General features: G+C 53.6%; 1 protein-coding gene across 2 annotated transcripts in view; it reads right to left on the bottom strand.

Moving 5' to 3' along the window:
* The window catches only part of DHRS3 (dehydrogenase/reductase 3), a 45314-nt gene that overhangs the window by 27328 nt on the left and 2020 nt on the right, over positions 1-15966 (bottom strand). The window lies entirely within an intron of this gene.

The raw sequence follows: 15966 nt of genomic DNA, 5'->3' as shown, positions 1-15966 counted from the left end.
CCCCCCCTGTGAAAAGGGGAGCAGACTTGGGCCCCAGGTGCAGCCCACCCCCAATGGTTCCCCTTCGTGGAGGTTAAGAATTTCATGACGCTGACAAGAGCATCCATCCACTCTTCTGATTGCTGGGGCCTGTGGAGGTGCACCCCTAGGAAGTGAGCCTGCCCATCACACAGAGTGCGTCCCAAGATGCCGCCATGCTCGACGGCAATGCCCACTGGGGCTCTGATCACCAGCCTTCAAGCCTTCCACCCTTCCCTGGGCAGCTGGAAATGGCCCCAACAGAGAAGCCTTCATTCTGTGATGGGAAGTGTGCGGTGGAGGCTGAGCAGTGGGTGGGCACCGTGCTAGTTAAGAGTGGAGTGCAAGCCTGCTCCCTGTACGCGCAGGGGCCTGTTGACAGGGGCACACGTGAGGCTTGGGGGCAGAGACATCATCACGGTGACAGCACTTGTCCAGGGGCTTCTCAGAGAACAGTCTCGGACCTATAACCTCTTATCCTCTATCCTAAACCCCCCAAAGCTCTACCACCCCCACTCCTGACCCTCTCGCCCTAATCAGAGCTTCCATAACGCTATTTCTGGTCTCCGTATCCAGCTGCTGTGAATATCACTGTGCGAAACGGGCGGGGAGGACGGGTGGCCCCGGTGGGGGGCGGGGGTGGCCCCGGCCCCAGACCCTACTGTGGGCATTACTTAGTGTAGGGTCTGTGTAGTGTGTGGTCATTTCTAAAATTCTGAAACAACTGGCCTCAAAGCTTTCAGGTTAATGAGCCTGAACTATTAGCCCATTTTAGAGAGGGGACCCTGAGGCCCAGAGAGCGTTAGTAAGCCGAAAGGTCACAGCCAGGAAGGGGCTCCCCCAGCAGCCGATGGAGGCAAAATACCATGTTTACTTTGGAAAAGGAAGACCACATCCTCCCTCCCCCCACCCCCGGCCGCCCCCCAGCACACCCCCTTCCCGAAGAGCAAGCTCAGCATCTCCTTCCTAATTCAACCCCCAAATCAGGTGACCACTGAGCCGGCTTGTCCGAAAGAGACCTTTGGCTAATTAAGGATAATTCAAGGACCAGCCTCCAGAGAACACGCCTTAAATTACACTTGCAAGCTGTGCCAATGTAACCATCTATCCTACAGGCTATTAATTAGGAATCGGTTTAATCTCTGCTGGGACAAAGGTCAAATGCCACAGTGGCAATGACCCTCCCAGCTGGCTGGCTTCCTGCAGTATCAGACCCCGGATCTGGGCCCTGAGGGCTGGGGGATTGTGGGGGCAGTGACAGGGCACTGCTGTGGGAAATGGCCGGGCCAGCACATCCTGCAAAGACGGGGCTTCTGGGAGCAAAGCCAACCAGGCCGCTGCCCAGGGGGTCTGCTAAGCACTGCCTTCCTGGAGCTACCCGCTGTGGAGGCAACCCGGTGCACAGCACAACAAATCGCTCCCAGTTCTGTGACGGGCTGTGGGTAGAGCCATCGTGATCTACACAGCTTTCATAGGAAGCTTCCCTAAGGCTGTTGGGTATCGCAGCAACAGGAAAGCCGCCCCTGAGAGATGGGTCGTGGCTCTGCAGGAGGAGCCTTGGCCTCCCCCGTGGAAGGCGAGGGTTCTTCCAGTGAAGCCCCTTGAACGCCAACACTCAACCTCACTGTCATCCAGGGACCCGACAGGACAGGCTAGAAGTGTGCCTGTGGGTTTCCAAGACTGTCAAGTGTCACAAGACTACAAAGCCCCGTCCTTCTTTGGAACGGCTGGTCGGTTCAAACTGCTGACCTTGCGGTTAACAACGTAATGTAGGATCCCGCCCGCCCCCCATGCCACCTCAGTGGAGTACCTCAGGACTGCAGAAGAGTGATTCCCAGTGGTCCAGGTCTTCGAGAAGCCCATCACCCTCAACCAGGCTGCCTCCATCTCACATTAGCCTCGTCTAGTCATGCACCCTGGAGTAAGCCTTCAGGGGCACCAGAGCACTTTCCCAGTCAAGTCTGAACACCCACAGCCGCCAAACTCTGATGCCTGGTCCTGCCTAGCGTTCACCAGCCCCCTCCTCGTTGTGTTCTGGCCTCAAACTCTGAGGTCCCCCCAAAGAACCAAGCCCTCTCTTCTCCCATCTTCAGACATACTCTTCCCACCCACCTTGGATGTGTTCCTTCCAGCCGCTCCACCTCATCCATGACACCTTCCCTTAGATCCCGATTCCAGTGCTAAGCAGACTTCTTTCCCCAGAAGCTGGACTGCAGGGATTCCGGTCCCTTCTATGGGGGATCTGGCGTAAGTTTTTAACCTTCCGGAGCCTCCGTTTTCTTGTCTTTGAGCAATAGCACCTAGGAGTTTCTGGGTGATGCCAACCGTGAACACACTCAGTTGCTTGAAGGGTTAAACCAGATGCTTGAAGGGTTAAGCCTATCCAGAGGCAACTCGGAGCACAGTTTTCCTCCGACACGTGCAGGGTGTCTCGGTGAGTCCGCGTCCACTAGACAGCCACTGGTCAGTGGGACTGACCTCAGAGAATTGTTCTGAGGTCAAGTCCGATAGACCAAAGACATTGCTCAGCCCCTGGGAAGCCTTTTATCAACAGTGGCAGTCACAGGTGGACTTGGAAGCCCCGCTTCGAGCTCAGAATGGCCTTCCTCCTGGTCTCTCCATCAGGAGTAGCCACTATACCTCGATGTTCTTGTGAATTACAGGTCCACTTCCCAGCTGGGCTGAGGCTGGAGTCTGGAACCCTGTGTGTTTTTATCCCAACTACACTTCCAGTGCCTAAACGAAGCCTTGGACAATCTCCACCCTGTGGCCCAGGAGAGGCCCCACCTGCCCTTTCCCCCAGTGTAATCTTGTTCCTTAGATAGACATCGGGATAGTCTCGGCTTTATCCCTCGGAGTGAGTAGGGGATTGGGACAGATTAGAACCATTGACTTTGAGGTTGACAGCTTAGTGTGCAACTGACTACACCCCCAGGGTTCAAAACCAAACTCACTGCCATCAAGCCAATGTCAATGCACAGTGACCCTCTGAGACAAGATAGAATTGCCCCTGTGAGTTTCCAAGACTGTAATTCTTTATGGGAGCAAAAAGCTCCATCTTGCTCCTGTGGAGCGGTTGGTGGTATTGAACTGCTGACCTTATGGTTAGCAGCCCAATGCATAACCTGTACGCCACCAGGGCTCCTCGATATAATCACAGGGTTCCTTAAATGTAGAAAGGTGGGTCAGAAGAAAGAAGAGTGCCCGAGGAGAATGTGATCATGGAAGAAGAGTCAGAGAAATTAAATGCTGCTGACTTTGAAGCTGGACGAAGGGGCCACAAGCCAAGGAATGTGGACGACAGCTAGAATCTGGAAAGCTGAGTCTCTCCCTGGAGGTCTTGGAGGGAGTGCAGCTCTGTCGATCAAGGGGCTACACTTCGGCCCAGTGAGACCCAGGTGAGGCTGCTTACCTTAAAATCAAAAAATACCCGCAAACTCACTGCCATTGAGTGGATTCTGACGCATAGCAACCCTTATTGGGTGTTTATTCTGTGTTTGGGACTCTTCAACATCAGTTCTTTGGATCCAGGGCAATAGATTTGCCAGCTGAGCAGCTGGGAGCCCTCAGAGGTCATGCCCACACTGACCCTGGGCCTTTGTCACCCCTGAGGTACCCACCTCTCTGCTGCTGGTTCACAGGGAAGTGGTCCAGAGAGGGAGGCCAGAGTCACGCTTCTGTGCCAACTAAGACGTGAGGACATGGGGTGTAGGAGCCGGGTGGACGGTTTGGCAAGGCTGTCTGCCTGCAGGGAGGTCACGCTGTCCTCTATGGTCACGCTAACCCCGGCTTCCCATGATGACCTGCTCCTGGGCCCGTGGAAGAGGTCACTGTGTGCTGCGTGAGCAGGCTAGGATCTGCCACATCCTCTTTGGCCCTAAAAGTTCTGAAAAAGAGACAAGACACTCAAGGGCCAAGAGCCCCACCTTGGTCAAGATCCTATACGAGTTCCGTCCTGCCCTAGTGCTTGTCGCATAAAAAAAGGGAGAAGCTGGCTGCCTGTGTCCAGAAAACATCCCTACGGGCAGGGATCTAGCAAGAGGGCTTCCTCTGCTCTTGTCGCCCCACCCCGCCCCTGCAAAAAAACCCCACACCCCCAAAACAAACCCACTGCTGTTGAGTTGATATCCTCTCACAGTGACCCTGGAGGACAGGGTAGAACTGCCCCACAGTGTTTCCAAGGTTGTACATCTTTTTGGAAGCAGACTGCCACCTGTCAGTTAGTTACTCTGGCCACAGTGGAGACAGGTTCTGTGGACAACACATTGACAACCTGCTGCACTACCTCTAGTGGCTGATCATTTTGCCTCTTTGATCTACACACTCTGAAGGCAGACAGGTGTGTGGTTGTCAATAATGGACATGATGATGTCCGCAGGGCTAGACCTCAGAGGGCTCAAACAGGTGGGCCTGGGTCTTCTGGAAGGTTCTGCTGGGGGGACGGAAAATTCAGTTTTGCCTTTCCAATCTAGCACCCCAATTTTCCTTGAGGCCGTCCACCTTTCCGCTCTCACAGCTTGGAATTTGGATTGGGTGACTACTTCCCCGACTCAGGGACCGACCGGCCTGTGACCCACAACTGGCCAATCACAGCTCCATTCCCAGTAATTGGTTCCAGCTCAACCCAGGAATCGCCAGTGACTCAATTCCTGGACCTTGCCAGACTGCAGCAGAGGAAACCCGTTTGCCAGCTTGACTTGGGAATGGGAGGATTTCATCGTAGTGCAGCAAGGCAAGTGTAAATGGCCCCAGAGCAGAGAGGGCCTGCCTCAAAGGGAAGGGAAGAGAAGAAAAACAAAGAAAAGAGATGACCCTGACAACACTGTTTGAGCCTCTAGATCCAGCCATGCCTGAAATCCACCCTACCCACTGACCACCTAGTTAAGCTAGTCATTAAACCAACCTGAAGAACATCCCCAGAACCCCTACCCATCCCAATCAGGATAGCTGTTCATTATTGCTTGATCTACTTACATTACATCCTGGCTGCTAAGCACTCTGTTCACCTTAAGCCAGGGGCTGTCAGTGCATAGAATAAGAGGCAGTAAAGCTTGCTAGATAAGAGCAGATGGTCTGGGTTCAAGTCCTGTGCTGTCACCTACTTGCTGTGTGATGCAAAGTTACCTATCTTCTCAGTCTTGATCAGTAACATGAGATGGTAACAGTGTCCACGAGGATTTGATCTATGACAATCAAATCCCTTTGTTCCATGTAAAGTGCCTAGGATGGTCCCGGGCGCATAGTAGGTATGCAGCAAACACCGGCTCTCACTATCTATAATGGGCCAGGCATGGATCCGTTCAGGCTACAAACATTTATGAAGCACCGACGGTGTGCCAAAGCACCGTGTCAGGTGCCCAAGACCCCTGGTGAGCGAGAGGGCCACCCCTCCTGCCATGCGGCTCTTACCGCCTTTTGGAGAAGAGACACATCCACAGGCAGCCAAAGGGGGGGACAACTGCCAAGGGAACCTGCAGGGTTGGCCTCACCACAGCCTAACCCTAACCAACTGGATGCAGAGACGAAAATGACCACGGCATGTCAGGGGAAGTGGGTGGAGGTGGGAGAGCAAGCAGCCCAGGCCAGGATGGAACCCGTCTTCTGAGCAGCCTCTCCCTCCTCCACTCCTCCAGTTCTCGCCACCTAAAGGCCGGCACTGAACTGACCGCTGCTGCTGCTGACGAAGAGGGCTGTGGTCACCAGTCCTCGCAAAAGGGTTTGCGGTCCCGAGTGGGAGGAGACACTCTGAGCGCTCACAGTGAAGACAGGGAGTCCCTCTCCCCCACCCCAATTTCTAGAAAGGGTCTAGGGCTACCTGGTGCAGGGGTGGAGTGGGGGGGAACAAGCTTCGCTTCCAGGGGAATCCCTGGAGCCTTTTCACCTCATGGCCAGGTTGCAAAGGGTACAGAGTTGGGGCTGGCAAGGAGGGGTGTCCACCGGGCCCCCACTCCAAGTTCCCAGTGGAGTGACGCTTTTTACACATGCATTCCCCTTGAACTAGGGCAAAATGATAATACGAGGGGGTTTCTGAAAGTCCATGGAAACATGGAATTAAAAGGGAATGACATTTTTCCATGAACTTTTTACACATACCCCCCCCCCCATATGCACACTGCTAGTTCACTGATCAAAATCCATTTTTAGCTTCTTCCCTGAAAGGTCACCAAAAGGGGCCTTCAAGGTCACATTCCCCCAAACTAGTCTACCGAATTGGCCAGTGGAATCAGCAAGGTTTGGTTTTCCATGGCGTTTGCTAGGCTGGCCACTAGCATTAGAAATTTATGTTGCCCACTCTGCCCTTGGCCCTGGCTGGGGGTCCGGAACCACAGAGCTTCCCCTCTTTCTCTGACTTGACCTCTGGTCCTGGCTCTGAAGCCTAGCCTGTGGCTCTGGTCAGATCTTGCCCAAGTGTGACTTGCCATGTGGAGTCGGATTTATGGGCATCCACGGACCCCTCCCATCAAGGCCTACCAGGTGCATTTCGATGCACGTTTCTAGGGCCAGGATTCATGCTTGCTTTAGAGCAGGGGCCCTCAAACTTTTTAAACAGGAGGCCAGTTCACTGTCCCTCAGACCTGTTGGAGGGCCGGACTATAGTTTTTTTTAAAAAACTATGAACACATTCCTATGCACACTGCACATATCTTATTTTGAACAAACGTTTTTGAACAAACGGGGTAAAAACACCCGGCGGGCAGGATAAATGTCCTCGGCGGGCCGCATGTGGCCCGGGCCATAGTTTGAGGACCCCTGCTTTAGCGCTTCAAAGGGCTCCGTAACAAACACTTCACTGTGACCCTCTCAGACCAGAAGTCCACTAAGATTCCCCTGCTCCGAACTATGGAAGCTCTCAGGTCCCTTCCGAGGACCCAGGCTGGTGACCTGTCACTACCTCCCCTCCCCTCGGCTCGGGAGGAACTTCAATAGGCAGGGTTCCCTCAGCTGGAACTTTGCCTACTGCAGTTACTACCAGTTGTGAAATGAATGAAACTCCATCATGCTGTTTGCCAGCTTGGGATCCCTGGGTGGTACAGACATTCGAGAGGGGTGAGCCGGCCCAGAAGCAACTCGGTGGGCTGCGGAGTGCTTTCCCGAAGGTCGGGCCTGGAAAAGCCGATGGGGCACAGTTCCTCACGTGCCGTTCTCATGACACAGCATTCACTCCGTGACGACTGGTTTGGTTTAGGCTGGCTCCAGCTTATCAGGTAGTTCCTTAAAGTAAACCCTGATAACCAAGGCTACTTTAATCCCTTGGGAGCGACCCCATTCATATACAAACAGTGCCACTTGGAGGTGAAAACACTTTAAAGTAGCTTTAAGACCACCCCCCCCCCCTACCCTGTGGACTCACAGAGCCTTATCATACCTCCCCCCAGAGCCCTGTGTGTCCCAGGCCCCATTCTTTAGCAATCTGTCTCATGACCTCTCCATAACCCGGGATGAGATCAGCTGGGTCAGGCTGAGATGATGTGTCCCTGTAGGAAAAGCCCTGGTTTGGAAGCGAAGACTGCTGGGGTCAGAAGACCACCTCCCGCCAAGCACTAGGGTCACTCGTGTCACCTGGAGCGCTGAGATGAGGCTGTGAATCACGCGGGCCCCTGAACATGGCCAAGAGGGTCAGGCAAGACCACGATGCCAAACAGGATGGGGCAGTCAGGCTTGTTACTGGAGTCCAGAGAAGCCACCAGCTTCAAGTACAGGCACGAGGGGGCAACGCCAGAACTTGTTGTTAGCTGCCAGGAGGTGGCCCCAGCTCAATGGGAGCTGCCCTGGAATGAAATACTGCCCAATCCTATGCGAGCGCTACGATGGCTCGTGGACCTGGCCGTTGTGATCCACAGGGTTCGCACTGGCTGGCCTTCGGCAGCAGCCAGTGATTTCTCCCTCATCTGTCCTTTTTGGAAGCTCTGTTGCCACGTGTTCAGCACGATAGCAGCATACAAATCTCTGCTGACAGATGTGGTTGCACGCAAGGCACATTGGCTAGGAATCCAACCCTGGTCTCTTGTACAGAAAGCGGGAATGCTACCATGGAACCACCAACGCCAAGTGAGTACTCATTTCCAACTTTTCCAAGCGGTGCCTATGAGCAGGCGCTAACCCCATGCCCTCCCACCTCCTCCCGCCTCTGGTCTTCCCAGCACAGGGCTGATCGCATTGTCCGAAGACCCCATGAGGTCATGCAGACAAGGGCTCCTGCTTTCCATTTCGAAGTGCTGGCCGGTTGGTGCTGGTGTCGGCTCCTAACTCCTCACCCCCCGACTTGCCTGGTCACGGTCCTTGCTGATGCTACTCTGGCGACCATAAGCCACCGAACCTATGGGTTGGAGGGGACCGAGGGTGGGGGAAAGGGGGACTTGTCATCTGGACCCTAACCTCCCTGGCTGCAGAATTCTCAACCACAATCTAGTCTGAGGAGCAGCTGGCTCTCGGATGGGAGGGTTGTAGGGCGAACCCTCCCGGTGGTCCTGGTGTGGCCCCGGAGCCATCTGGAACAGTTCCAGCGCCTCTACAAAACTGGAAACCCATTGATACTACCACTTGCTCCTTACGTGACCACCAAACTCCCATCAAGTTGCCATTCAAGCAGTTTCTGGATGTCTCTGTCTCTGTCCTGCCCAGCCTGGCCACCATCCAAGTGCTCAAGGACTCTCTACAAGGATAGACCAATCTTGACCACACTACTCCAGAAGTCCCCTGGGGCTGAACAGAGAAGCACCTCCTTCACTCTGGGTGCCGATACTCACTCAATTCACTGCCACCAACTCCCTGCCAACTCTTAGCACCCCATGGAAGAGGATAAACTGCCCCTGTGGGTTTCTGAGACCATAGCTCTTGATGGGAGTAGAAAGCCGTATTTTTTTTCCCTCAGAGCAGCTGGCGGTTTCGAACTGCTGACCTTGCGGCTGGCAGCCCAATGTCTAACCCACGACACCACCAATACAGTCGATTTTATTTCATGACTAGGGGGAGCTCAACTCCATGAAGTCATCTTGTTGGGAGTCCACTCATCTCTCCAAAGCACAGGGGCCTTTCAAGCCAGGTGTGCTCACTGCACCTGGACTGAAGGGAGCCGGGGCCGCCTGGTTCCCCACTGCACCTCCAAGGCTTAGGGGGCTGAATTAGTGGATGGTCTGCCTGACCCTCTGATCTCTGTCACCCTCTGGTCGTGTAGCGTTTATCCCCAGTTGTCAGGAAGCATAGATCAGGTCCTGGCTGGCTCCCACCCTTTCCAACAGTGGCACAAGGCCTGCCGCCTACCTGCTCCATGTCCATGGTATAGCGATCACACAGGACAGCTGGCACCTTTGAAAGCCCAGCAGGATGCCGCGTGTGTGCCCTGGCTTTAGGGAATCCACTAAGAAAATGAGGGAATCCACTAAAAAGACGAGGCAAGCCATGAATTGAGCTGGGTTTGAGACACCCCTGTGTCAAATCCCATGTGAATGAGTTTTGTACGTTAAGTGTGGATAGTGAGGTGTGCTTCTGATCCTGGGGTAGGAAGCCTGCAGCTTCCTGGGCCCAGGCTGGGGGAGGTGGGGGCGAGGGGGCTGGCTGGACTCTGATGAGATTCCAGAGATGGCTAGATGTCTCACCCCAACCCTCCTGCCCCTGGTGTAGCTGCCTCACGTGGGACTCTTGTATGTGCTCCCCTTGGAAGACCCTGGGGGGTTTGCCCTGCTCCCCTCTGGAATCAAGCCTTCATGATCCAGAGTTTCTATGCACCACCTTCTGATGCCTTCTCAATGCCTTGATACCTGTAGCACTGGAAATGCTTTCCTATCTAAAATAAAAGTCAAATTTTAAAATAGAAAAAAAAAATCCCACATGTGACGTAGCTAGGGAAAGGTCTTATTTAGAGAAAAAGATGAGGGCAGTGGGGGCAGGAGGATGGACAAGAGGGAGAACCCTAGACCCCTAAGGTCGACGGGGCTTCCAGAGGACAAGGGTCTCCTCGTCCTCCTCCTCTTGAGAAGAAAGGAAAGGGTGTGGTTGGATAACGAATCAGTGTTGGACGTAGACCTTCTCCTTTTCTGGAGGCGGCGCCCTTTAGAAAGGGTGGGATGTTGGCTAGAGTTGAGGGTGGGCCAAAGTTTCAGGACCCCAGCAGTGGGGAGAAAGAACCGTCACTCAAGTCTGGTCTTCAATACTTTGTTTTGGACGATCCTTGGGACAAGCGGCTCAGTTACTCACTTAGGAGGCAAAGAAGGGGAAGGTGAAGGGGTCTACCTCGGGTTCTGTAAATCAAAGGTGCCTGAGAGTCTTATCAAGTCCTATGGAAATGGGGGGCGGGGGGCAGGGACATTGCAATGAGCTATTTCTCTGAACATGGGGGCAGGGTGATTTTTTTTAACCATCTGTTGACCAGAATTTCAGGGTTCAAGTAAAATTCAGTATTAACAGGGCTGAGCTGTAGGCACTTTGGTGGCACAGTGGTTAAGTGCTTGGCTATAATGCCAAGGCCAATGGTTTAAAACCACCACTTGGTCCAAGGGAGAAAGATGTGGCAGCAGTTTTACCTGCTCCTGCAAGGCTGCCATGAATTGAGCTGGGTTTGGTTTGGTGGTGGTTTTGGGGTTTGGCGTCTGGCCTTGTGCTTGGTAAACGAGGGAGCAGCTGTGAGTCTCATCTGAATCATGGGAAGAGGGTAGCTGATGGCAAGGAGTCTTTTTCCTGAATGCTGGAGGCGGGGTGTGGCGGGGTGTGGAGACTTCTTTAGCCATTGCTGTTGTGAGGTTCGGGTACAATTCAATAGCATCACATGGGCATTCGCAGTGGCCTCTTCAGTGGTCTTCTGTCCCTGCCCAATACTCCCACCATCTTCCCCAACACCGCGGTTGGGTGACCCTTCTCTTATCGGCTCAAAACCCCTCCAATAAGGCCCATCTCCGCTCAGAGTCAAGCCAAAGGCAAAGTCAAAGCTGGTTGGTGGTTTCACACTGGGCTAGCAGCCCACTAACAGCCAGGGCTCCCTAGAACCAAGACACGCACTTAGTTCCGAATGCTCATCCCCACATTCGGGATGAGCCCACATTTGAGTCCAAGCGCCCAAACAGATTCACTTCTTGCCACTTCATTTTGCTGGTTCCTGACCTTCCCGAGTCATCTCAGTAAGTTTCACAGGTCCCCTTCCAAGTACCTTCTATCCTGAGTGCCTTTTGAGGTGTGTCTCCTGAAGTCAATACTAAAGTTCTAATGCTATTCCAGGTGTGCTCATTCCTTCGTCCAAGGCTAATGGAGCTCGGGGCCACTTACACATAAATATGGCTAAAGCCATTTTCTCAAGTGGGTGATCTAGACCTACCCTGCTGTTAACAAGTCACTATCGACTCATTGCAATCCTCCAGGGCAGAGTGAAACCGTCTTATAGGGGTCCCAAGGTGGTCATGACAGAAGCAGACTGCTACATCGTTCTGCCCGCCACAGCACTCCTGGGCAGTCTGAACCACTGACCTTCGGTCAGCAGCCAAGTGCTAAGCCATTACACCACCAGGGCGCCTGCTCTACCTGCAAGATGGAATGAGCCAGAGAGTAGCCAGGATGAGAAAGAGATCGGAGCGGTTTCCATGTGTGAGCACGTCAGACTGAAGAAATGAAAGCTCAGGGAAAACGGAAGTCTAAACAAGATTAACAGGACAGGGTGGACCACAGCTGATTGATCTCGGTACTGCTGGGTCTTCCAGGAAGGAGCCCTGGTGGCATAGTGGGTTATGGTGGGGGTTGCAAGGACCGCAGTTTGAACGCGCCAGCCGCCCTGCTGGAGAAGTGTGAGACTTTCTACTCCTGTGACAGGCACACTGTGTTGGAAACCGGAAGAGGCAGTTCTGGTCTGTCCTATAAGGTTGCAATGAGTCGGAACCGACTCGATGGCAATGAGTTGAAAGGTCTACAGGGGATTCTCTGAAGCCCAAGTAGCTGGTCCGCGTACTCTGGGATAAACACCAAAAAGCTCTGTTTCGCCTGCTGGTTAGGAAACGTGGGCCCCTCCTTCCTTTGAAAGCTACGGGCTAAAAATATGAGCATCTTTTCACTCGCCACACATGCACGTGAGAGCTGAACAATGCAAAAGGCAGGCAGAAGGGAAATGGGTGCCGTGCAATGGTAGTGTTGGTGAAGAAAAGCCACTGGACTCCGGATGTCCAGAACTGTCCATCATGGATTTCCCAGAAGAAATACGACCAGGATGCATCTTAGAAGCGGTGACAGTGAGGCTTCTGCTTGCTTAGTTCGGACACATCATTGGGGAAAAAAGCAACCACCAGGGTCAGACAAGGACCTCATGCTTAGGAAAGAAGAGGGAAAACAAGGCAGCGTCTCAGTGGAAGGGCGGCCACAGTAGGGACCCCTGAGCCCCTAACAGTGGACTCAACTATGCCAGTGGCCATGAAGATGGTGCGGGGCTGGCAGTGTTTGGCTCAGTTGTATGGGACTTGGAGTTGAGCCAACGACAACTGACCGTGTGAGCTGAAACAAGTGCAGTGGGCAGCTACCAGCACAGGGCCCCGTCCAGAGGGCTCGGTGCGTTTCCCAACCCTGAATTGTTGCTTGTGTGAGGAGCACAGAAATCCACCCCCCCAATACAGGGAGTATGTCAGTCTGTAACTTTCCTGAGCTGGCCAATCGATGGCAGCAGTTTCAGAGCAGCCAGGACCTGGGAGACCTTTGTACCAGTCCTTCCCCTTGCTTTCCAGGTGCGCTTCTTAGCTTCCACTCGGAGAAGGTAGCAGGTTTTCCCAGGTCACACTTGAACACAGTCTAGCATGCAGTCTCTGGTGTCCCAGTTCAAGAGAGCTGGCTGCAGGGCATGGGTCCCCGGTGTGGACAGCTTTGACCGCCAGGAGTAGTGGAGGAAAGCATTGTGTATTCACGGAACAACCCAAAGTGTAAGGTCAATTGCTTGACAGTCCAAGACCGGATGCTACAGAATGGAAAATGCTTCCTAGATGCCACAGGTAGGACAGGTAGGCTACCTTCCTGCTCCCAGTCCAGGTTGCAGTGTGGCCTGGTGTTTTCCTTGAAAATTCCCAGCAAAGGCTGCCTTCGGAGCCAGTGTGGGGGAGGTGATGCGCTGCTCGCTCTGACCAGTCCCTGGCATCAGCACACATCAAGGTTAAAACAGCTATGGTTCTGGTGACTCTGGGCCCACAAGATCCCTCGTCTGGGTCTCTCTCCTCTCTTCCCCCCTTTTTCTATGCTCACAAATATTGACCTGATTCAGTCTGAGCCTGAGATGCAAACAGCCCCCCATCATCTCCATCCCCCTCACCCCACCCCCCCGGATTTCAGTCCCTCTCCTGCCCCCTAGCCGACCCTGCCACATATCCTCCCTTTCCTTTTCACTCCCCTCCCCGTATTACCACCAGGTACCCATGCCTAGGTGGCTTCACAGACCTGGATTCTCATGTGCCGTCTGGCCGAAACGCTTTCCCTTGTTCAAGGCTTGGCTCCAAGGACGCTTCCTTCATGAAGCCTTCCATGAGCACTGGTTATGGAGCAACCGCTCCACTGTGCTTCCATTGGGAGGGGTTGGGGTCCCCCCTAATTCATGTCCCCTGGGAAGCTTAGAATGTGGCATTTGTTTGAAACAGGGTCTTTTCAGAGGCAGCTAGTTAAGGATCACAAGCTAGTGGGATTATACTGGATTGAGTATCAAGTTCGTTCTGACTCATAGCAACCCTATAGAGCAGGGTAGAATGACCCTGGTGGGTTCCTGAGACTATAATGCTTTATGGAAGTAGAAAGTTCTTCCCTGTCGGCGTGAGTCTGGAAGCTTCATGGGCACTTGTCTACCACAGGGATCTGATCTAAATGGAGACCGATAGCTTCCAGGATCCCAGCAACATACGGGAATGTACGCCTTGACTGTCATACCTGGTTATGTCTCTGTTTTTATTCATCTTTGTCCCTCTCACGCCACAGAGTCCAGAGCTGTGTCTGGTACCTAAGGGACACCTCAGACAGGTTTGTTGAACTAGGCTCCTCAAACATGGTTGTCGTAGGAGAGCTGGGCCTGAGTCCTGCCCAAGAGTGAGGTCTGAAAAGGGCATGAATGAATGAGGAAGGGTTACAGGTGCCCTGAAAGGGCTGGTTCCTGGCTAGCTCTCTGCGGCACAGGACGCTATGCCCACGTACTGTAAATTAACTCATTGCAAAGCAGATCCAACCCGCAAAGCATTGTCCTAGTACTACCCTGAAATAGGGTCTTGGCTCCCAGCTCCTCCTCTCCTGGGATGGAGGGCCTCGATCCACCAATGTGCTCATTTCCTCCACAGTCTGCAGTCATAGGCCAGTTTAGACCAGGCAGCCATTCGCTCCATCCTAGACCAAAGACTGGCACTGTCAGGGCAAACACTTCCAGACTCAGCTCCTTCTCTCCAAAGGGCTCCCGAGCAGACCATGTCAGCTACAAAGAGTTTGGAGACAGGGCGGGCTAGCCGACCAGGAGCCTCAGTAAGACACGGGCCAGCTTTGTGAATGTCCTCAAGGCAGGAGGGACTTGTAGTAGGGAATTACCCACCCAGCAAGAGCATGGAGACTTCAACCCGGATTGACCCGGCCTCCGGTAGGGTCCCTTGTGGCTAAGGAGATGTTCCCAGGTTAGAACGAATGTTTCAAATGGGGCACTTTAAGAAAAATGATCACTCTGGCCACCTTTACAGCCCAAAGGCTCATTGCCACCCACAAATACTGCCAAATCCTGTTTGACGCAAGGTCAATGACAGGAGTTATGGGGATTAGCTGTCACCCACCCTTCCCAAATGAACAGGCCTCTGGTGGATGTGCCAAGGGTCTGCAGAGCCTCTGGTTCCCCTTCACATGCAAGCCCACCACGGCCTCGGGCGGGAAGGGCTCAGCGAGACAGCCTCTCCTTTCACCCAAGAGAAAACAGGGGGGCTGTGATCTGTGGTTCAACATCGCCGCCTGTCTAACTTCATTACAGGTTGCCAGTGAGCGGTGAGGCCCTCCCCTCCCTGACTCTGAGAGCCCACTCACTGTTTGCATGTCCCCAACCCACTCTGCCTGGCTCCTGGAATCTGCCCTCCTGCCCCGCGGGGCCCCCCCCCCTACACTTGGCCCTTTGCTCCCAAGCTCACTGGTCCCCCTCAAATACTCCTGAGCCTGGGAACTGTCCCAAAGCCCTCGACAGGCCCCAGATGGGCTCAGGCAAGAAGCCACCATTTCCAAATTCCCCACCAGGACAGCAACCGGAGGCTCATTAAAAAGTAGCTCCGATAATTGGCCAGATAATTACAAGTTCCAGGGAGCGTTCTTGGTCGCTGATTGGTCCAATGGCAGTACTGAAGTGGATGGCATTAAAAGTTTCATGGGCCCCCACCGACCCTGTTTTCTGTGACCCCGACACCAATTTAAGACCTATTTCTAATGGGTCCTAGCTTCATTCCCTGGCAGAGGTTTCTCAAAATTGCAGGCTCCACTCTGCACTAGTCTAACACAACACCCCTCCGCCCGTAGTATGCCCACCCCACCCCATGTTCTTCTTTCAATTTAGTAATGTTTATAGTCAGTCAAGTTTTTCCAGATTGACTAAGAGAGTTTCTTCCTATGCCTACTGCAGTCAGTTATAGAGCAGTAAAAGAGACCGGGGTTTGGGCCAGCTGGAAGATTCAGAGAAACTTCTTCTGGGATGCAGACAGCTAAGGAATGACAATCACATGCAATTGCCCGCATGCTCAGGACACTATAAGCCCCAAATCCCCTCCCCCAAGAGAGCCCTCATGCACCCTCCAGATGCCCCGCTGCAAAGAGCTTTGGGAGCCCCTCCGTGTGGGCATGGCCTCAAGGAAGTGAAACTGCTGGGCAAAACTCTTCCTTACCCATTATTCAATACGTTCAAGGGTTAAGAACACTTCTCAACTCCCTTTCCGAGTACAAGGTCAACCAGCTGGCCAAACCACCCAAGGAGAAGCCAGGCATCCCGTGCCGTGC

This window comes from Echinops telfairi, unplaced genomic scaffold, assembly GCF_000313985.2.
Source record: "Echinops telfairi isolate 266 unplaced genomic scaffold, ASM31398v2 ScPeMD7_7457;HRSCAF=8495, whole genome shotgun sequence".
Lineage (NCBI taxonomy): Eukaryota > Metazoa > Chordata > Mammalia > Afrosoricida > Tenrecidae > Echinops > Echinops telfairi.
Note: the sequence above shows the minus strand (reverse complement) of the source record. Positions and strands in the feature narration are given on the sequence as shown.